A 22,522-nucleotide genomic window follows, 5' to 3' on the forward strand; every position below is an offset into this window, starting at 1 on the left:
TTGGGTTGTATATATCCTTTTGAACCATGTTTTTCTCCGGATATATGCCCAGGAGGGGGATTGCTGGATCATATGGTAGCTTTATTTTCAGTTTCTTAAGGAACCTCCATGCTGTTCTCCATAGTGGCTATACCAGTGTACATTCCCACCAACAGTGTAGGAGGGTTCCCTTTTCTCCACACCCTCTCCAGCATTTATTGTTTGTAGATGCAAAAATCCTCAACAAAATACTAGCAAACTGAATCCAACAGTACATTAAAAGGATCATGCACCATGAACAAGTGGGATTTATCCTAGGGATGCAAGGATTTTTCAGTATCCACAAATTAATAAGTGTGATACACCACATGAACCAACTGAACAATAAAAATCATATGATCATCTCAATAGATGCAGAAAAAGCTTTTGACAAAATTCAACACCCATCTATGATAAAAAAAAAAAAAAAAACTCTCCAGAAAGTGGGCATAGAGGGAACATACCTCAATATAATAAAGGCCATATATGACAAACCTACAGCTAATATCATACTCAACAGTGAAAAGCTGAAAGCATTTTCTCTAAGATCAGGAACAAGACAGGATGTACACTCTCGCCATTTTTATTCAACATAGTTTTGGAAGTCCTAGCCACGGCAGTCAAGAGAAGATCAAGTCGACTGATTTTAGATGTTAGCCATATCTGGAAAATCACCATCACAGCAACACCTGGGTTAGTGTTTAATTAAATAAGTGGGTACTACAGCTTTGCCAAGTCTACTCATAGAAGTAAATTATAAGAGCCATTACTTACTGTGTGGAATTGAACCCGAGATGTAGAAGGGATCACACAGGTCACCTGGTTCAGTAGCACCTCATGGTACAGAGGAGGAAAATGAGGCTCAGGATGATGAAGCGACTTGTCCAAGATCACACAGCTGGCTGGGGGAATGCAAACTCAAAGCAATGCTCTGGCCTCTGAGCACAATGCTCTTCCCACTCTTTTACCTTCACGCACCTCAATGTCTCAAGGCCAAAATCATGGCGTTTCAGAGGGACAGAAAGTCCCTCAGAGGTTATAGGGTACACACCTCTCATTTTATAATGAGGTCTATAGACATTACGCTTATGGCCTCAGTATAAAATGAGAATTTTGATTCCTAGTGAAAGGCATTTTATACCACACTGCATAGCCTTTCACACTAGGCAGAGATGATTGTGCTTAAACTCGTCTCTGTTAATTTTTTCTTTCAAAACATCCTCTGTAATAGAAGCTAGTTTTCTTGTCATTGACTTCCCGAGAGTGTGTAATGGTCAACAAAACAAAACAAAAACGATACCAGTCTGATTAATTTAAAAGTTGTATTGGTTGGATGCCGATCAATATTTTTCCTGAAATTTTTGTGGCTATTGACTATATTTCTAGAGCAGCAAGACCAAGAATTCAGCAGTTCCCTTATGGATAATCCTTTATGGATAATAACCCCCACCTTTTCTGCTTGTACCAGTTATTCTCCCAAAACACCATAGGACTGGCTCCATTTATTAGCTCATAACAAAATAAATTTAACTCTAATCAGTTTTATATCACATTACAGTCATTTCTCTGGCTTAGATCATAAGTTATATTTCTGAATCACCTTTGAGGGAGATAAGAATTCCCCCCACCACCACCAAAATATGCCAATTTGGTATAAGGGTTATTTTGAGCTGAAGGCATTGAGGAAAATGGCAGACACATTAGGAGCTCTCTGCCCTCCCCCAGTCTGCCTAAGAGTGGGGCATAAATTTTCCTTTGTGAAGGTGTACCCCTCCCATATCCCATACCAGGAAGGAGAGAACAGGTCTTGTCACTGGAAACAGAGATGACACTGTCGTGAGTCTGCATAAGTAAACCTTACTAACTAACCCTTATCTACCATTAGTTTCCCTCATATATTTACCTGCCCACAAATTTACTGCCCTTAGAAGCCCAAGCCCCTCTTTCCTTTGTTTAGCCACTTCTCCACAATCTATTGCCCTTTGTTAAAATGGTACATAAGCTCCCAAGTCTAATCACTTCGGGAATTCACTTCTTTTCTGTGAAGATTCCACGCATGTAAAATGTTCTCCTGTTAATCTGATTTTTTATTAGTTTAATTCACAGGCCCCTGTGACTGAACATAAGAGGATGAAGGAAAAGTGTTTTTCCTCCCCTACATCTTCTCCATTATATGAGCCAAATTCAGCTGATCCCAGCCATACTATGAGGAAGAATGGCCTCTATGATGATGTTTTCCCATTTTCCAAGTACGGTTATCATTCACCCTAACGTGCACATTTGTAATCCCAACATGGTTAGAGCTGGTCATGGGCATCTTAGGTGGTAAAGGGAGGCCAGTGTGAGGCTTTCTAAGAGGCAAAAGCCAGAGTCATTTCTGATTTCTGAGGTCTAGCTGAGAGAGGGAAGTGATATCTAAATGTGTGCTGGTGAGCAAGCCCTTCCTTTTCTTACCTCCTCCATGGTAAAGCTCTGACTTTCATTTCCAACAGGGTCTTGATATTTCTAATATATTTCGTTTATTATTTTAAGAAGGTTTGAAATCAGAGATTTTGCTTGTATGTTTGAGAGATGGGCAAAAAAAAAAAAAATCTATTTACAAGGCTTAGCTGAAGAAAATGAAAATTCCTAAAACTACATAATTTCTTCTACCTCGATGTCTCTTCCCCACCCTTAATTTAAAAAAAGAAAGGAAGGAAGATGGAAGAATGAATATAATTTTACAGTAGCGTGGATTTCACTGTTTCTCTAGGCAGCGAGGGGAAGAATCACGTCTCTGGATACCACATGTCCTCTGAAATAACAGTGAAAGAAAAATAATTCAGCAAATTTTATTTATTTTCACAGCCAAAGTCACAATTCTCTTCCCAGAGAGCCGAGGTCTAGAATCCTGTTATCAAATTTAACAGTACCAAATTCTTTGTTTTCCAGGATAAACAGGTTTGAGAAATGGCCAGTGGAATTTTCCAGTTCAGTTAGCCACAGTGGGGAGTTTATATTATTATACAACTGCAGTGAAGTTTAGTAATGGGCATCACAATGGAAAATTAATAAAAGCTCAGTGTAGCCCAGCCCATTCAAGTAATTGTCAATTAAGGCTACAATCAATACCGAGGTAATAGCTCATGAACAGGGATAGTTGGGTACTTACTTCATTAACATTGCAAATCGATGTCGACCATTTGGGAGTTAGTGCAGAGAAATGAGCTCATATATTGGAGGTAATCATAGCTGGGGAATTTGCTGGCTGGATGGAGATTTAGAGATCAGAAGCTACAACAGGCAAATGCCAGGGAATGGCCCCATCTGGTTAACAGAGTGTTCTGGTTACTAAAGGGCGAAACCTTCTTTGTTCCAACCCTTGATGCTGAAATCCTTTGAAAGGACCTTCATCTCTTTTCCTATACTTTGGGCACTGATCAGTTTGCATTTATGTCCTTCTTATTCTTCTTGAGTCTCCTACAGATATTTGTGTTGTTCTCCCATTGAAAAATGGCTATAAATATATTTTTTCGATAGTCTTGTGTAGCACCAGGCAGCCCCCCCTGAGTAAGGTATGTTCATTCAGCAGGTGGACCTTCAGTTAATATTTGCTTAGAGAATAACCTCTTTAGGGTCAGCATCGGTTGACACTATCTTTGCCCTCCCCTCACCCTCTATCCCCTCTTCCCCTTCCCTAGCAATAGCACCTAAAACAAATCTTCTCATAATATGAAGTCAGAATGTATTCCTAAACCTAAAATAATTGTTGAATTATATGCCTGATGGGAGGAGCCTGATCACATAGCGAGTACCCTAAACAGTGTGTGGTTGTTGACTTTCCATTCTAAGCTGCAAACAGTACAAATCCAGCACTGTAATCATGCCAATGAATTCCACCACCCCTTATTGTCATGCAAAGAATTTATTTTCCTGACCTTATTGTCTGAGAATTTATGAATGTCTTTCCTGCCTCATATTCCTCACCAGAATGTGCAGCCCGTGGCACTGAAATCTCCCTGGTCCCTTGGTTCAGATGTGAGCACTCAGAAAACCTCTTGGTTTTGGTCATGTTGTGTGGAAAAGAGAGACACGATGACAGGACTGGGGTCCCAGACAAGCCTGGGTCAGAAGGCTAGGAGGGGATTCTAATGCCAACCTTGTGATCTGAGGCTCGGCAAACTTCCACAGCCCTTGTTGGTTTCTGAGGTCTTTATGTTTAGAGCATTTCCACTTGGGACTCATGGAAAAGCAGATATCTGTGCAAAGTGGGAGTAGCAGATAAGACCATGGAAACAGCTGCACTCATAGCCCTCAATCTAAGAGTATCCCTTTAGTAGGAAAGTGGAGAAAAAGGTAAGAGGTGGGGAAATGAAGAATTGCTGGCTGGGCTCCTGTTGCCCCATCGACATCCTCTCATGTAAAGAGCTCTCAACTGAGTTCAGAAGCTGGGAATTTAGGAGCCACCTGTGTGGCCTTGGAGATGGCACTTAACCTTTGTGGAGGCTCCACTCTCCCATCTACAAGCGGTGACAAAGAACTTTGCAAAAGGTAAAGCTCTCCTTTCAAGTGCCTGACATCATCAGAGCATAACACAGGTTATGTCTGCACACACAGATCTGGTGGAAAATCAGTGAGTTTAAACCGTGCTTACAATCATTCAAAAATTACAATATTTTTAAAGGAGACATTTTTCTGTTTTGAATTCACCATGATTTTCTTTTCCAAACCAAATGTTCTCTTCCATGAAGAAGCCATTGAGAGTCTATACTTACGCAATAGCAGTATCTGCCCTTACTGATTCCAGGGGAGCTGTAAAGTGCGGCACACACACGCAGCCGAAGGAAACCATTTCCTTGCCTGTCACCTCATATGTCAGCCATCAGTCAGGAGCACGTTTTTATGGCCCAGGAAGTGGGGGACCCTGATGGAGCTGCACGCAGGCCTTGGACGACCCGACCACTAACTGCGCACGTTTTGTGAGCTTGTCTGCCAGGAGATGCTTTCTTCACAGAGTTGAAATATGAGGTGTTTACTATAGCACTTCATGAAGATTCCCCCCTCCGCAAATCTCTCCGCTGCATAGGCCTCCCTCTCCTTCACTTTGTTCCAGGAGGGCCGAAAGCTGCTCCACACAGGGTGTAAGGGGGGAGGAATCCCCTGTATTCTGAGTTACTCCGTTCCAGAGGTGTGCGAGATGGATGCACGTGCCTGGCTCCAGCAAGCTCAAGCGTGCTTGGGTCCCCGCCGTCTCGATCCTCCACTGCTTCCCAGCCCACGTCTGTCCCTCTGGTACCCAAGCTTGGTCACCAGGAAAGTGCCTGCTCTGCCTCTTCCCAGTCACCTTGATCGAATTAGGCCCAGATATGCCTGGATAATGCTCCCGGGATTTTCCAGAAATGGCCATTTGAAACTCACAACTGTATTGTTTTAGGGATGTTGTTATATACTACCTCACAGAAAATCACTTTATGAAGAACCATAACAATTTTTCTTTGACTCAATTCAAGAAAAGAACTGGGGCTTCCCTGGTGGCGCAGTGGTTGGGAATCTGCCTGCCGATGCAGGGGACACGGGTTCGAGCCCTGGTCTGGGAAGATCCCACATGCCGCGGAGCGGCTGGGCCCGTGAGCCACAACTGCTGAGCCTGCGCGTCTGGAGCCTGTGCTCCGCAACAAGAGAGGCCGCGACAGTGAGAGGCCCGCGCACCGCGATGAGGAGTGGCTCCCGCTCGCCGCAACTAGAGAAAGCCCTCGCACAGAAACGAAGACCCAACACAGCCAAAAATGAATGAATGAATGAATGAATAAATAAATAAATAAATAAAATGTGGGCGTAAGTTTGAAAAAAAAGAAAAGAACTGGACTTTTCCTGAGCCACTGGCTTCTTGTTCTTAATTTTGTTTCTGTGAATCTAGCAACTGACCTTTGGTCTCTTTTCTCTGGCTGCTAACAAGACTTTATAATTCACCTCTGTTCAAAACTACTTGCTAAGGATTTTCAACCGTAACTTTATTTCCCTACCTTTACATTTCCTTCCGCTAATTTTCTCATTTATTTTGTGTTTTAATAATATATGTAGCTCTGTGTACAATTTCATAACTTTTTGGAACTGGATGGAGTATAAATACCCAAAAAGCAAGACCATCTATTCCAACATTTGTTGAGCACCTTTATTGAGCTCCTACTCTCTCCCAGGTACTGAGCTTGGTCCTGAGGCATGTAGGTAAAAATAACGAGCTGGCTGCTCCTGGGGAGTCCACAGCCCGAGTTTGCTGTAACCTCCTGTGGACCTTAGAGCCTGGAGGTTACCATCAAGCAAACTGCACTTACATCGAACCCTGGGGGCGTGGGAGGCAGAGCCATGACAAGGAAGGGCCACTCGCTTTCTGGTCACCGTCTCCTTCTCACACCTCCTGCAATGTACAGGCGTTGGTCTTCTGCACGCTGGCTATTTGTGTCTGTCTTTTCTCTAGAAAGCTAAATCTCCAGGGCAGTTCATGCCCACAAATACCAGGCAAGAGAAGCGTCTCAAGTAATGTTCATTGACGGGAAGGATGGTTGAAAGAACGTAGTTTTTCTGCTTAAATCTTCCAGGTTGTTTTTTTTTTTTTCCTTTGAGTCACACTTAGCATAAAATTAAAACTCCTTACATTGGCCTGCGATGAGCTACATCATCTGGCATCCATCTCTTGATACCTTCCACCTTTCTGAACTCCTTTGCCCTACTGTCAACCTTCCTTTTATTATTCCTGGTGCCTGGAAGGTTTTGCCCCAGGATATGGCAAGGCCAGATCCTTCTCCTCATTCAGGTCTCAGCTCAAATGTTACCACTTTTGAGAGGCTTTCATCTCAACCACCACTGCCAGCCCCATCTCCAGCACTATGGATTGAGTGGCCCTGCTTCTTTTACTTCATACCACTCATGTTGACTGCTGATTCCTACACAGACTACTGAAATGGCCTGCTGATTGCACAAAGCCAAATGTATTGCTTAGTGCAGTAAGGGGTATCATTACTTTGATGGAATCATAGAAGCTTCGTAGAAGGGGGAGGTCAGGGTGGAATATTAAGATTTTGAGGTTCTAGTTTAAGGTGGGTCTTTCTATGTGGAGTCCTTGTTGGAATTGTGCAGTTTGTGATATAATAGTTTAGGACGGATGAACACAGCAAGGTGAGGGCTTTGCAGGGGACCTTGAAGAGTATATAGACAAGTTGGGTTGTTCTGAGAAAGGGGCAACCACCCTGATCCCCATTAGTTGAAGAGTTTGTTTTCAGATAAATGGGTTTTCAGGAAGTTCCTAAAACAAACAGTACCACTGTTTGCAACTCCATCTTTTTGGACTGGAATTTTCTAGAATGTTGCTGTCATGTTAATGCTGAGTGTCAAATAGTTGAATCATGTTAGCATGGTCAGTAAGCTTTGTGGCTGCAGTAGTTTCGGGTCTCATTTATCACTAATGTATGAAATTATATTTATTTACTCTCTTACTATCTGTCTCCCCACCACACACACACACATATAATTTCACAGGAATGTGATTGCTCTAGCCTGTTCGTTTCTGTGTCCATAGTACTTACTATGGGGCCTGGCACTGATACTATTTGTGAAATTTAAAGCAAAATCAGGACTTTGCGTATGTTCAACACCAGGGGCCAGAAGGCTGTGTTCTAAATTACCAGCTCCCTGCTGAAGTGCAAGCAGCTCTTCTTCCATTCAGCAGGACCTGTACAATGGAAATGTGGGTATTGTGTTCGGGCTAGTGTGCTCCCAGGGTCTACAGGGGTTCATTCATTTACTTACTTGTTTAATCAAAAGCATTTCTGGAATCCCTCCTGTGGGTCCTGCGTGATGCAGGGTGTTTGCCACATCAAGCATCTGATGGCTAATTGCTGTCTGCCAAAATGGAGGGCTCTGAGATCTGTTCCTCTCATTCCCCTCCATGCCCGAGCTGGGAATCAGAGTCAGCATTTGTCAGCCATTAAAAGACCTGGTGGTGAAAGATATTTGAAGACATAGGAAAATATATAGCAGTAAATATATACAATGATATATGAAATAAAGCACGTTATACATACATATAATGTTATAGGGAAAAACATAATATAAAACTGAATATTTGGATGTTTGGTATAATCCAAATTTTATAAAAATATAACTGACAATAAATCACACACACAGAGGGGTGTGTGTGTGTGTGTGTGTGTGTGTGTGTGTGTGTGTCTGTGTGTACAGACAAGGAATAGACCAAAATAATAACAACTATGGGTGGTAATATTATTACTGGTTTTAATTTAATGTTTCATATTTTTCTGCACTTTTGACAGTGAATGTATGTTTTTTTTTTTTAGAATGGTATTTGAAAATGTCACTTTCCTGTTTGAGGGTGGAGAGGGTGGGAGAGTTGCCAGATAAAATACATAATGCCCAGTTGGATTTGAGTCTCAGATAAACAACAATTTTTTTTAGTATAAGTATGTCTTTAATATCACATAGGACATACTTATACTAGAAAGTATTCACTGTTTATCTGAAAGTCCCATGAAACTGGGTGTCCTGTTTTTTATTTGCTAAATCTAACAACCCTAGCGGGTGAGGGCAACTCATCAGAACCATCTGGGGAGCTTTTTCAAACCTGTCCTCTGGCTCCCACCCCCAACCAGATTCTGACCTGCCTACCTAACCTTACCCGCCAACATTCAGAGTTTGAAGTCTCCCAAGGTTATCCCTGAAGTGAGGTGGTGAGGGCAGCATTGCAGTGGGGTGCTGTGGTTTGACAAGGCTCCAAGGGGGTTTCAGTCACGTCTCTCCTGTTCTCCCTGGTGGAACTCACTGAATTCCACACTGTGAGGACGACTCTTTTGGACGCTTCTGGACCCTCCTGACTGTGTTCTGATTGGGCTGTTTTCATAATTCTAGTCCTCAAGGAGGAACCAGTGGGCCCTGGACAGTGGTGGAGCTGCTTTGCAGGAAAGAGGGAGCTCTCGAGGTTACTTGAGGTCTCTGGCCTTGAAGATTCTCCTCTGGATTGCTGGGTCCCCCGCAGACCCTGGGACTGAGACAGAGGGAGAGCTGTCTCCCCAGAGCACGAGTGTCTGGCAAAGTCACCCACTAAAGGCCAGGAAGCCAACAGAACTGTTCCAGCCTCTGTGAGACTCTCTCTTCCAGCTTCACCACCGTGGGCATGGAAAAATGCTTTTCTGCCAGAAGACAAATATGTCCAGAGAACAGCCCTGTCTCAGGAAGGAAGTATCTGGGACCCAGGGCCAGTGACTACGCACCAGCTTGGCACCTCTGGAGAGCTGTGAAGAATCCACAGCATTGTCCTTTTGGGAGACCTGTGCAGAAGACTGAAATAACCCTGTGGGGCAACACCTCACAAAATAATACTGGAGATGCAAAGAGCTAAACATTAGCCAGGACTTGTAAACACAGACTTCAAAAAGGTGATAATTAACAAGGTATAGGGCAAAGAGCAATAGAGGAGAAACGGTAGGCTTTGAACAAGGCCCCTGAACCCTCTAGGCCTCAGTTTCATCATCTGTAAAATGGATGGTTTGAACAAGATGATAGAAAAGTACCTTCTAATTTTGATGTTCTGGAAGGTTAATTTTCGGAGTTAACTGGGGGTCAGTTTCTGAACCAGGGAAGCAGAATGATGACTCAGATAAACCCAGCATCATTTACTGAACCTTGCCGTATGGGGGGTGAGGGGGAAGAGGGATTAATATTCTTCAGGTGTTTATTTGGTACTAGCCATTTTCGTACATGTTTGATCTCATTTCTATGCTTTATAACAGTTCTTGGAGAGTAGTATCATTATCTTCATTTTATATCCAGGGAATTGGAGCCACAGAGAGATTAAGTGACTTTTTTGAAGTCACACAGGGGCATGTGCAAAGCCAGGATTTTTAACCAGGGCTGTTTTCTGCTGAACTCGACGCCTCGTCCACCACACCATGTAGACTTCCCCTGCCCACCTCTGTTGCTGAGCTGAAGCTGAAGTTACCTGTTCCTGAGCTCTCACCAGCACCAGGTGAGGTACAGAGATGGGGGCAGAGGGAGATCCATCTAGAGAGAGCTACTCCCCTTTCAACTGTGATTAATCTATAGACTCTGTAAATAAGGAATTGCCTACAACTGACTTTTGCTTGCCAGGGACAGATGCCAGGGGCTATCTTTAAGGGCCCCTGTGCTCCGAAATTCTCCTCATATCAATTGTCTGATCTCTGAAATACCTTGAACAACATCCAGAGCTTTTTATTATGTAGGGCGAGGGTATATTTTAAATACCCTAACGCTCCCCTCACCATCCCTCACCGAGAGAAGAAAAGTAGAAACTGCATTTCAGCCACTGACTAGTTTAATCATTTCTCATGAACAGATTTTGACTGGGCAAGTTGGAAAAGATATAGGGGCATTTTTGCCTGAATGAGGGCACTGGGAGAGAAAAAGAGAGGACAGGAAAGGAGTCGTCAAAGTCTTAACTGTAGTGGTCACCAGTGGGGAGAGGGCAGTGGGGGGCTGAGATTGGGGTGGGGGATTAAGAGATACAAACTACTATGTATAAACTAAGTCAGCAACAAGGGTGTATTGTACAGCACAGGGAAATATAGCCATTATTTTATAATAACTTTAAACGGAGTATAATCCGCAAAAAAGATTGAATCATTACGCTGTACACCCGAAACTAATATAATATTGTAAATCAACTATACTTCAATTAAAAAATGCAAATTAAAACCATGATGAGATACCATTACACATCTATTAAATTAAATTACAATTAAATAGAAATTATAAAGACTGACCGTACCAAGATTTGGTGAAAATGCAGAGGAACTGAAACTTTCATATGTTGCTGCTGAGAGTATAAAACGATATAACCACTTTGGAAAGCATTTTTGCAGTTTCTTAAGAAATTAGACATATACCAACAATATGATCCAAGTATTTCATGTGTAAACATTCACCCAAGAGAAAAAAGAAAGTATGTGTTCATACAAAGACATGTGAATGAATGTTCATAGCAACTTTATTTGTAATAGCCCCAAACTGGAAATAACCCAAGTATCCTGACAGGTGAACCTATCAACATTGCGGTATATCCATGCAATGGAATGCTACTTAACAATTAAATGGAATGAACTTTGATACATGCACCAACATGGATGAAACCCAAAATAATTATGCTGAGTGTAAAACTCCAACAGCTACAAAAAAATAATACATAGTATACAATTCTATTTATATAAAGCTTTAGAAAATGCAAACTAATGTATCATGACAGAAAGCGGGTTAATGGCTGCTTGGGAGAAGGGCGAAAGGAATGGAAGGGAGACACTGTAAAGGGGTGTGGGGAAACTTTTGGAGGTGATGCATATGTTCACAGTCTTGATTGTAGTAATGGTTTCACGGGTGTATGCATATGTCAAAACTTATCAAATTATATACTTTAAATATGTGCAGCTTATTGTATGTCAATTATGCCTCAATGAAGCTGTTGAACATTCTTAAAAAAGAAAGTCTTAACTGATTTTAGAGTAAATATTCAAGCAAGCGTCCTTGAATACAGTGGTGGATGATCAAATGAATTATTTGGCTACTGTGGGGCCTGACCTTTTCAGGCCTCTAAAGGCACAAGAAGACATGTTAAGTAAAACGATTGGAAATAACCAATAGCAAAGAATGTGGTTGGGCAGGAATAGAAAAATTTATTTATTTGTATGAGCAGGTGGCATTTAAATGTCAGCCACTTCACTTGGAGGAAGCAAATCACTTTGGAGTAGATTAAGGGGAAAATGTAAGACCAGAAGGCATTCAGCACCTTGAAACTTTTGGTTGGTGTCTTAAGTTGAGTTCCCCAGGCGCAGACTTTGAGATGAAAGCCACGAGGAAATGGTTGATTAGGGAAGTGCTTCCAGGGTAGACAGGTAAGGACGTAGAGGAAGCAGGACAAGGAAAGGAAGGAAACCAAGCAAGGATATGAGGTAGCTCCACCCTGATCCCACAGGGGAACCTGGGAGCGTTAATTACACATCACAGTTGTCCAGTCGGAGGTAAGAGAACTGGGTTTTCTCTTTTGGTAAAGGGCCACTTTTTGTGGGGCATGCTGGGTGCAAATTCCCAGACACTTCTAGCTCTGTGCAAATGCAAGCCAGCATCAGGGCAGGCCTCTGAAGAGCCACAGGTGCCTTAAGTGTGCTGTCTCTCTTTACACTTCTTGGAATGCAGAACTAGTCTCTGGACAGCAAGTGAGCAAATCAAATGGATCCAGACCTGATCCCTTCCCTTTTGAAGATTTGATGAACTGAGGTGGTCCTGAATAAGCTTACTTATAGGAAAGGAAGCTCAAGTGAGAGGGAATTCACCATGAAGACAGGGGGATGTGGGTTTGTAGATGCCCCTATAAAATGATCTACCCTAGCATGGCTGGTTCACTTTGGGGCTTTGGCTGAATGTATGGGAAGGGCAGTTATAACCTCAGGGACCCAAGGGTGGAGCACACATAGACAAACGTGCCAATGAGGTAATAGGACCATCACAGTGTCATGGCAGTAGAAGGCAGTGATACGTAGGCCTCGGAGAGCCAGGTCTTTTCCGTGGTGACACAGTCTAACATAGTCATTGTAGTAATATTAGAAACAAGGAATAAAAAGGGAAATCTGTTAGTGGATTGATTAGATTTTATAGTTCCTCCTTGTGGGATATTTGAAAGCTCAACTAGCTAGACTATATGCTGAGATTCTAGGATATTACAGCCAGGGGTTCCAAGATAAAGACATACTACTTCCTGCTAATATGGACATATAGTGGCTCAATACCTTTTTTTTTTTTTTTAAATAAAGTTATTTATTTATTTATTTTTGGCTGAGTTGGGTCTTCGTTGCTGTGCGCGGGCTTTCTTTAGTTGCGGCGAGCGGGGGCTACTCTTTGTTGCGGTGCGCGGGCTTCTCATTGCGGTGGCTTCTCTTGTTGTGGAACACGGGCTCTAGGCGCACGGGCTTCAGTAGTTGTGGCTCGCGGGCTCTAGAGCGCAGGCTCAGTAGTCGTGGTGCACGGGCTTAGTTGCTCCACGGCATGTGGGATCTTCCCAGACCAGGGCTCGAACCCGTGTCCCCTGCATTGGTAGGCAGATTCTTAACCACTGCGCCTCCAGGGAAGCCCAGTGGCTCAATATCTTAATTTACGTTTCAAAAGCAGACCTGGTGGACTTCTGTTTTCTGGTCTAAAACTTATGGAAGTTGTCACTCCTGTCCTTATGACAATAAATAAGCTGAACCAAGTGAAAATCAACAACTCTTCCTAGATCCATCAGAGAATTGGGGTCACAGGAGAAATTGCTGTCCTGAAAGCTGGAGCAACAGACAAGTGGATACAGAGAGCCACAGCTCATAGAGCCGAAATCCTTCACTGCAGCCAGTATTGGTAGGAATATTTTAAACTGTAATTGACGAATTGCTCCAGGCTCAGTATAGACAAGCTGAGAGTTAAAAACTCTGGGGAAACCCAATTTTAGGGAGGCCTCCACACATTTGTAAGTTTTATCTCCAGGAATTCTATAGGTTTGTCACTGTGAAGATTGGAGAAAAATGTCCTCATGCTTCCAAAAGGGAGAGGGGAAAAGTAACCATTTTGAAATATATCCAGAGCTCTCTATTCTCAGCAAGGCCTACCCTTAAGGAAACTAATTTACAAATGTCTAATCTACTGAGGTTTTACCAAAGCCTAACCACCCTGGGGAAAGGGAAATACCCAACTCATGTTCACCAAAAGACTGAAATCTGATTACAGGACTACAGAAAACTTCCCCCCCCCACACACATTATACTACCACATCAATCCAACGTCTGTGTAATAGTAGATGATTATAGCTAAAAGAACTGCAGGCCTCAAACCCTGTTTAAGAAGTCTCTAGGAAAACCCCAAACAATGGGGGAGACAAAAATAAGGACACTAGCAGAAATTTTAGTCTGACACCACAGTTACAACCAACTGTAAACACCACCTAACTCCTAGTCAGATGGACATAAAACTTCACACTAAGGGCCTATCTAAATCAGTTTCTTTTACCTAGTACATCATCTCTGCTTTCAATTAAAAAAAGTTAGAAGGAAAGCTAAAGGAAAAAAAAAAAAAAACCTGACAGTCTGAGGAGTTAAAGCAAATATCAGAACCAGACACAGACATGGCAGAGATTTTGGAATTAAAATAACTATGATTAATATGTGAAGGGCTTTAGTGGAAAAGTGGACATTGCACAAGAACAGGTGGGTTATATAAGCAGAGGTATTGACGCTCTAAGAATCAAAAGGGAATACTGGTAATCAAAAACTCTAAAATAAATGGAGAATGCCTTTGTTGGGCTTATTAGCAGACTAGACATGGTCATGGAAAATATCAGTGAGCTTATCAATAAAACTTCAATAAAACTGTCAATAAAACTTTAAAAACTGAAAGGCAAGGAGAAAAAAGAAAAAAGATGGAACAGAATCTAAGGACTATGGAACTTTTACAAAAGGTGTAATAACGTACAATTTAATGGGAATACCAGATGGAGAAACACAAGAGAAAAGGACAGAAGAAACATTTGAAGTAGTGATGACTGGGAATTTTCCAAATTAATGGCAGACACAAAGCCACAGATCCAGGAAGCTCAGAGAACGCCAAGCATGATAAATACCCAAAAAAATGTACCTAAGCATATCATATTCAAACTACAGAAAATCAAAGACAAAGAGAAAATCTTGAAAGAAGTGAGGAGCAAAAACAGAGGAATAAAGATAAAAATTACATCAGCCTTCTTTTCAGAAACCGTACAAGCAAGATTATAGTGGAGTGAAATGTGTTAAACTTGGGGGTGGGGGGAAGCCTACAAACCTAGAATTCTGTATCCAATGAAATCATCCTTCAGAAGTGAAGGAGGAATAAAAACTTTCTCAGATAAACAAAAGTTAAGGGCATTTATTGCCAGTAGTCCTGTCTTGAAAGAAATATTAAAAGTTCTTCAGAGAGAAGGAAAATGACATAGGTCAGAAACTCAGATCTACTTTAAAAAAGAAAAGAGCATTAGAAGAGGAATAAATGAAGGTAAAATAAAATCTTTAATCTTTCTTATCCTTAGTTCATCTAACAGATAACAGTTTGTTCAAAATAGTAATAGCAACAATGTATTGGGTGATTATATCTTAGGGATAAGTGGAATGAATGACAGCAATATTAAAAGGAACAGGAGGGAAGAACTGGGAATATGCTGTTTCAGGGTACTTACACTACCTGTAAGTAATCAATCTAACTGTCAATGGTCTAAATATACCAATTAAGAGACAGAGATTTCAGAGAGGATTTAACAGAAGAACAACACCCAACTATATGCTGTCAACAAGAAACCCAGACAAAGATTAAAAGTAAAGGAATAGAGAAAGACAGAGCATGCTAACACTAATCAAAAGAAATCTGGAGTAGCCATATTGATTTCAGACAAAGCTGACTTCGTAACAAGGGAAATTATCAGCGATAAAGAGGTACTGTGTAATGATAAAGGGCTCGATTCTCTAAAAAGACAAAACAATCCTTAACGTGCATGTGCCTGCAATGCAATTCTGATGTTGACTACCCAGAATTAGTGCAGACTTCACAAATTAAGGGCTCCATTCTCCACAAATCTCCCCTCACTTCAGACACCAGCTGCAAACTCCAGGGTTTCCAGGCCACCCACACTTCTTATCAACTGGGTACAAATTCAGGGGTTCCCACTATCCTCCTAGGTTGGATAATTTGGTAGAATGACACACATCACTTAGGAAAGTGCTTTACTTTTTATTACAGTTTTATCATGAAGGATACAAATAAGGACCAGCCAAATGAAGAGACATATGGTGAGGTCTGGGAGGGTCCCAAACATGAAGCTTTCTTATCCTTAGGGCACATCACCCAAAATATGGAAGTATGATTGCCAGCCAAGGAAGTTCACCCAAGCCTCGGTGTCCAGAGTCTTTATCAGGGTTTCATTATGTAGGCATGAATGATAGAATCATTAGTCACAAGGCTGAATTCACTTCCCCCTCACTTCCTGGAATATTATATAAAGTTACAGTAATTAAGACAATGTGTTGGTGGCACAAGCATAGACAAATGAATTGATGGAACTGAATGGGGCCATAAATAGACCTATGCGTATACAGTCATTTGATTCATGGAAAAGGCCCTTCTTTACTTCGGTGGAGAACAGTTAGCTCTTTCAATAAATAATACTGGAATACATATCTGTATCTTTTAAAAAGAACCTTAATCATTATTCACACCAGCTACAAAAATTAATGCAAAATGGATATAGACTTAAAGCTGAAATTTTCTAGAAGAAAAATGTTTGTCCATGCTAATGATCTTGGGATAGGTAAAGGTTTTTTAAACAGGATGCAAAAAGCACTAATCATAAGAAGTTAATAAATTGGAATTGATTAAGATTAACAACTTCTGTTCATCAGAAGACTTTATTAAAAAAGCAAATAGGCAAGGATTTGAATCTAGAATATATAAGGAACTCCTACAAATAAATTTTAAAAAGACAAAAAATTTACAGTTAAAAACTAGCAAAAGACTTAAATAAGCAACTCATAAAGGAGGATAGCCAAATGACTAATAAGCATGTGGAAATAGGACTAAGCAGTATTATTCATCAGGGAAATGAAAACAGCAGTAAAATAGTAGTCTATACTCATTAGAATGACTAAAATTGTAAAAACTGGAAATACCAAGTGTTTTTGAGGATATGGAGCAACTGGAACTTTTATACATTGCTTATGGGAATGTAAATTAATTTAAATACTTTGTAAAACAGTTGAGTAGTAACCACTAAAGGTACATATACACCTACTCTGTGACCCAGAAATTCCATTTCTAGGTGGAATTCAGTTCCAAAAGAACTAAGTAAATAGGTCCACAAATAGTCATATACAAGAATGTTTGTAGCACCTTTATCCGTCATAGCTCAAACATGAAAAGCACCAAATGTCCCTCAGCTCTGCTGATGAATAAATCTATCATGGTGTATTCACTCAATGGAATATCTCAGCAATAAGAAAAGAACAAACTATGGATACATGCAACAACATGGATGAATATCAAAGAATTATGTGAATGAAAGAAGAAAGACACAAAGTAATACATATGCTTTGATTTCTTATATGAAATTCAACAACAGGCGAAACTACTCAATGAAGATAGAAGTCAGAATAGTAATTACCTCTGGGTGGGGGAAGGAGACTTGGACAGGACTTCAAGGGAAATTCCAGGTGATAACAATGTTCTATATCTATATTTGTGTTGTGTTTCAAGTACATAGACACATGCAAAAATTCATCAATCTGTACACGTAAAATTTGTTCACTGCGCTATATGTAAGTTATACTTCAATTTTTACGAAGAAGAAAAAAGTTAGACCTGAGTATTTGTAACTCAGGCTAGTGAAGCTGTTCACGCCAGTTATAAAGTCACATGTCAGGGGCTTCCCTGGTGGCGCAATGGTTAAGAATCCGCCCGCCAATGCAGGGGACATGGGTTCAAGCCCTGGTCCGGAAAGATCCCACATGCTGTGGAGCAGCTAAGCGCATGCGCCACAACTACGGAGCCTGCGCTCTAGAACCTGCAAGTCACAACTACTGAGGTGCGCGCGCCTAGAGCCCATGCTCTGCAACAAGAGAAGCCACCACAATGAGAAGCCCGTGCACCGCAACGAAGAGTAGCCCCTGCTTGCCGCAGCTAGAGAAAGGCCACACACAGCAACTAAGACCCAACGCAGCCAAAAATAAATAAATAAATAAATATATTTTTTAAAAAAAGGAAAAAGAAAGAAAGTCTGGCAGGGCTCCTGGGTTATGCCCATCATTTCAAGAGCTAAGTGAACAAAGAAGATTAGCAAGCTGTCATTCCAGTTTTACAAGTTATATCTTTATTCGATTTATTTTATTTTATTATTTTTTTGGCTGCGTTGGGTCTTCGGTGCTGCGTGTGGGCTTTTCTCTAGTTGGGGCGAGCAGGGGCTTCACTTCATTGCGGTGCACGGGCTTGTCATTACGGTGGCTTCTCTTGTTGCAGAACACGGGCTCTAGGCATGCGGGCTTCAGTAGTCGCAGCACGCGAGCTCAGTAGTTGCAGCACGCAGGCCCTAGAGCGCATGGGCTTCAGTAGTTGTGGCACATGGGCTCAGTAGTTGTGGCTCACAGGCTCTAGGGCGCACAGGCTTCAGTAGTCGTGGCGCATGGACTTAGTTGCTCCGCGGCATGTGGGATCTTCCCGGCCCAGGGATTGAACCCGTGTCTCCTGCATTGACAGGTGGATTCTCAACCACTGCGCCACCAGGGAAGTCCTTGATGTATTATTGTCATCCACAGATTTTTTAAATAAAAATTTAAAAATTAAAAGACCCACTAACTAAACTGAAGGAACATTCGTATATATCATCTTATCTCATCCTCACAACACTCCTGTGAGATGTACGTTCTTACCCCCTCCCTCCCACATTTTGCATATGAGGAAATGAGACGCAGTAAGCTGGGTAGCTGGCCCTAAGTGCTGAAGCTAAAACTCTAATCCAGGTTTTTATTTCAGAACCCATGATCATCTGTTGAGAGTTCTGATTAGCAGATACACCATAAACTGTCAGGCCTTTCCACTTCAGTGCAAGTCTGCCCAGCTTCCAGCTACCAGCCTCTGCCTCTCTTTGCTTGAGGGCTTTCACTTGCTGCTGGAGGAGCTAACCCTCAACCAATGATGGGAGTTCCAGTATAAATATCCCAACTCCTTGTCTCTGGGGGTGCGGGTAACTGAAACACAGTTTACACTGACTCACAGGGTTCCCCGATAGGATCAAGCTCCAGCTACCCTTGGTGGTGATTTGCTTGATAATGCGCACTTCATTGGCTGCCTTCCCTTCCCTGACTCACTTTCCTGCTCCCCTGCTGGTATTTCCTTCACCTCCCAAATAGACTACTTGCACATAAATCTTTGTTTTAGGATCCGTTTCTGGGGAAACTCAAACTTAGACAATTGAGTTTCTCAGAAACAATATTTTAAAAATTTCCTGGCCCTCATTACCATGGCTGGTTTAGTCATTGGGTATGATCTTAATAGTGGTCTTCCTGATCAGTGGTAGAAATGAGAACAAAATCCCTTTCCCTGACAAAAACATAAATTTTAAAAAAATAGACAACTTTTCGCTCTTTTAGTTTTTATTAATGTTGCATAGGAATTACTTTTACAACTGACCTTTTTTATTGAGATATGATTCAGATAGCTGCAAAATTCACCAATTTAAAATGTATGATCCAGTGACCTTTAGTATATTCAGAGAGTTATGTAACCATCACCGCTGTGTAATCCCAGAGCATTTTCACACAATAAAGAAAAACCATAGCTGTTAGCAATCACTCCCCATTTCCCCTGACCCTTAGCAACCACTGACCTAATTTTTGTCTCAATGGATTTTCCTACCCCTGACATTTCAGATAAATGAAATCATCCAATATGTGGCCTTTTGTATCAGGCTTCTTTCACTTAGCATACTGTTTTCAAGGTTCTTGAATATTGTAGCACAAATCAGTACTTCACTCCTTTCATGGCTGAATAATATTCTCTTGTATATACATACCACATATTTATCTGTTTATCAGTCAATGCACATTTGGGTTGTTTCCATTTTTTGGCTGTCGTGAATAGGGCTGCTGTGAACATTCATGTACAAGTTTTTGTTTGAAAATTAGTTTTCAATTTTCTTAGGTATATATCTAGGCATGGAATTGCTGGGTTATATGGTAAAACTCTATGTTTAACATTTTGAGGACTTGTCAGACTGTTTTCCAAACTGGCTGCACCATTAGACATTGTCACCAGTAGTGTATGAGGATTCCAATTTTTTCACATCCTTGCCAATACTTATTTTCCTTTTTTCTTTTAAAAAAAAGGTATCTCATCGTGGTTTTAATTTACATTTCCCAAATGATTAATGATGGTAAGCATTTTTTTCAAGTGCTTATTGTCCATTTGTATATCTTCTTTGAAGAAATGTCTATTCAAATTCTTTGTCATTTTTAAAAATATTTATTTATTTTACTTATTTATTTTTGGCTGCGTTGGGTCCTTGTTGCTGCACGTGAGCTTTCTCTAGTTGTGAAGAGCGGGAGCTACTCTTCGTTGCAGTGCGCAGGCTTCTCATTGCGGTGGCTTCTCTTGTTGCGGAGCACGGGCTCTAGGTGTGCGGGCTTCAGTAGTTGTGGCACTCGGGCTCAGTAGTTGTGGCTCGTGGGCTGTAGAGCGCAGGCTCAGTAGTTGTAGCGCCTGGACTTAGTTGCTCTGTGGCCTGTGGGATCTTCCCAGACCAGGGATTGAACCCGTGTCCCCTGCATTGGCAGGCGGATTCTTAACCACTGTGCCACCAGGGAAGCCCTCTTTGTCATTTTTTAATTGGGTTATTTATCTCTTTATTGTTGAGTTGTAAGAGTTCTTTATGTATTCCGGATACTAGACCCTTATCAGATATTTTGATTTGCAAATGTTTTCTTCCATCATATGAGTTGTCCTTTCACTTTTTAAAGTTTTTTAATTTAATTTAATTTATTTATTTATTTTATTATTTTTGGCTGCTTTGGGTCTTCATTGCTGCACGCAGGCTTTCTCTAGTTGTGGCAAGCGGGGGCTACTCTTCGTTGCAGTGCATGGGCTTCTCATTGCAGTGGCTTCTCTTGTTGCGGAGCACAGGCTCTAGGGGCATGGGCTTCAGTAGTTGCAGCACGCGGGCTCAGTAGTTGTGGTGCGTGGGCTCTAGGGCGTGTGAGCTTCAGTAGTTGCGGCTTGTGGGCTCAGTAGTTGTGGCTCGTGGACTCTAGAGCGCAGGCTCAGTAGTTGTGGTGCAGGGGCTTAGTTGATCTGTGGCATGTGGGATTTTCCCAGCCCAGGGATTGAACCCATGTCCCCTGCATTAGCAGGCAGATTCTCAACCACTGCGCCACCAGGGAAGTCCTGTCCATTCACTTTTTTGATAGTGTCATGAGTTTTATAGTTTTATTCTTACATTTAGATCTGTGATCCATTTTGAATTAATTTTTGTATATAGTATGAGGTAGGAGTCCAAGTTCATTCTTTTGCATGTGGATATTCAGTTGTCCTACTATTATTAGTTGAAAAAACTATTTTTTCCCTGTTAAATAGTTTCCGTACCCTGTCAAAAATCAATTGACCACATAGGTATATGGGTTTATTTCTGAACTTTCAATTCTATTCCCTTCATCTATGTGTCTGTCTTCATGCCAGTACCACAACCTCTTAATTACTGTAGCTTTGTAGGAAGTTTTAAAATCAACAAGTGTGAATCCTCCAACTTTGTTCTTTTTCAAGATTGTTTTGACCAAGTCACTTGCATTTACATATGAATTTTAGGATCAATTTGTTCATTTCTGCAAAAAGATAGCTGGAATTTTGACAGGGGTTGCATTGTACCTATAAATCAATTTGGGGAATATTGCCATCTTAACAATATTAAGTCTTCCAGTACATAAGTACAAGGTGTCTTACTACATATTTAGGTCTTCTTTAATTTCTTTCAGTAATGTTTTGTAGTTCTCAGTGTACATCTTGCACTTCTTTGATTAAATTTATTACTACTAAGTATTTTATTTTTTTGATGCTATCGTAAATGGAATTGTTTTCTGAATCCCATTTTAAGATTTTTTTCATTGCTTGTGCACAGAAATACAATAGATTTTTTATATTGATCTTATATCCTGCAACCTTGCTGAACTCATTTATTAGCTCAACTAGTTTTTTTGTCTGGATTCTTTAAGCTTTTGCTATGTAGTGTCATGTCATATGCAAATAGAGGTAGTTTTATTCCTTTTTTCCAACTGGATGCCTCTTTCTTCTTTCTCTTGCCTAATTTCACTTGCTAGAACTCCCAGTACAATGTTGAATAGAAGTTGTAAGAGCAGGTCTCCTTGTGTCTTTCCTGATCTTAAGAAGAAAACTTTTAGTCTCTTACCATTAAATGTGATATAAGCTGTGGGTTTCTGTAGATATCCCCTTATCACGTTGAGGAAGTTCCCTTCTACTTCTAACAAATGACCTTTTGGGGGGGGGAAAAAATCTCTACTTTTCTAAATAGGGGGAAAAGACTATCAAGGTAAAAACATTGGCTGGAAGACACACTTCTTATGATCTTCATGTCCAGAAGGCCCAGGGAAACATGTTATGGCCTCTCTGCTCTTCCAGCAGACTTCAGCTGGAAGTGAGTTGGTTTTATGGCTATTTCTAAACTAATACGGACATCATAGCTGTTTCACTTGCCTGGGCTTCAGTTTTTCACTCAGTGACTACAAAAATATCTAGTTCATTTATAGAGTAAGAAAGATTACCAAAGCAATGCTTCAGGGATTTAAGTTTCCTGTGAATCAGATGGAAATATTGATACATAGTAAGCATTCAGTAAATATTTGTGAATGAACGAATTAACAAACTTCAGATGGTATTTAGGATT

General features: G+C 41.1%; 1 protein-coding gene and 1 long non-coding RNA gene across 2 annotated transcripts in view; one reads left to right on the forward strand and one right to left on the reverse strand.

Moving 5' to 3' along the window:
• Positions 1–12,834, forward strand: part of RTKN2 (rhotekin 2) — a 130,383-nt gene extending 117,549 nt beyond the window's left edge. Inside the window, exon 13 of the transcript XR_014249009.1 lies at positions 9,878–12,834. The gene's annotated coding sequence lies outside the window, so the exon portion shown is untranslated. The remainder of the gene's footprint in view (positions 1–9,877) is intronic.
• The window catches only part of LOC309635829, a 501,182-nt gene that overhangs the window by 229,399 nt on the left and 249,261 nt on the right, over positions 1–22,522 (reverse strand). The window lies entirely within an intron of this gene.

The sequence above is a fragment of the Balaenoptera borealis genome, assembly GCF_965194805.1.
Source record: "Balaenoptera borealis genome assembly, chromosome: 10".
Classification (NCBI taxonomy): Eukaryota; Metazoa; Chordata; class Mammalia; order Artiodactyla; family Balaenopteridae; genus Balaenoptera; species Balaenoptera borealis.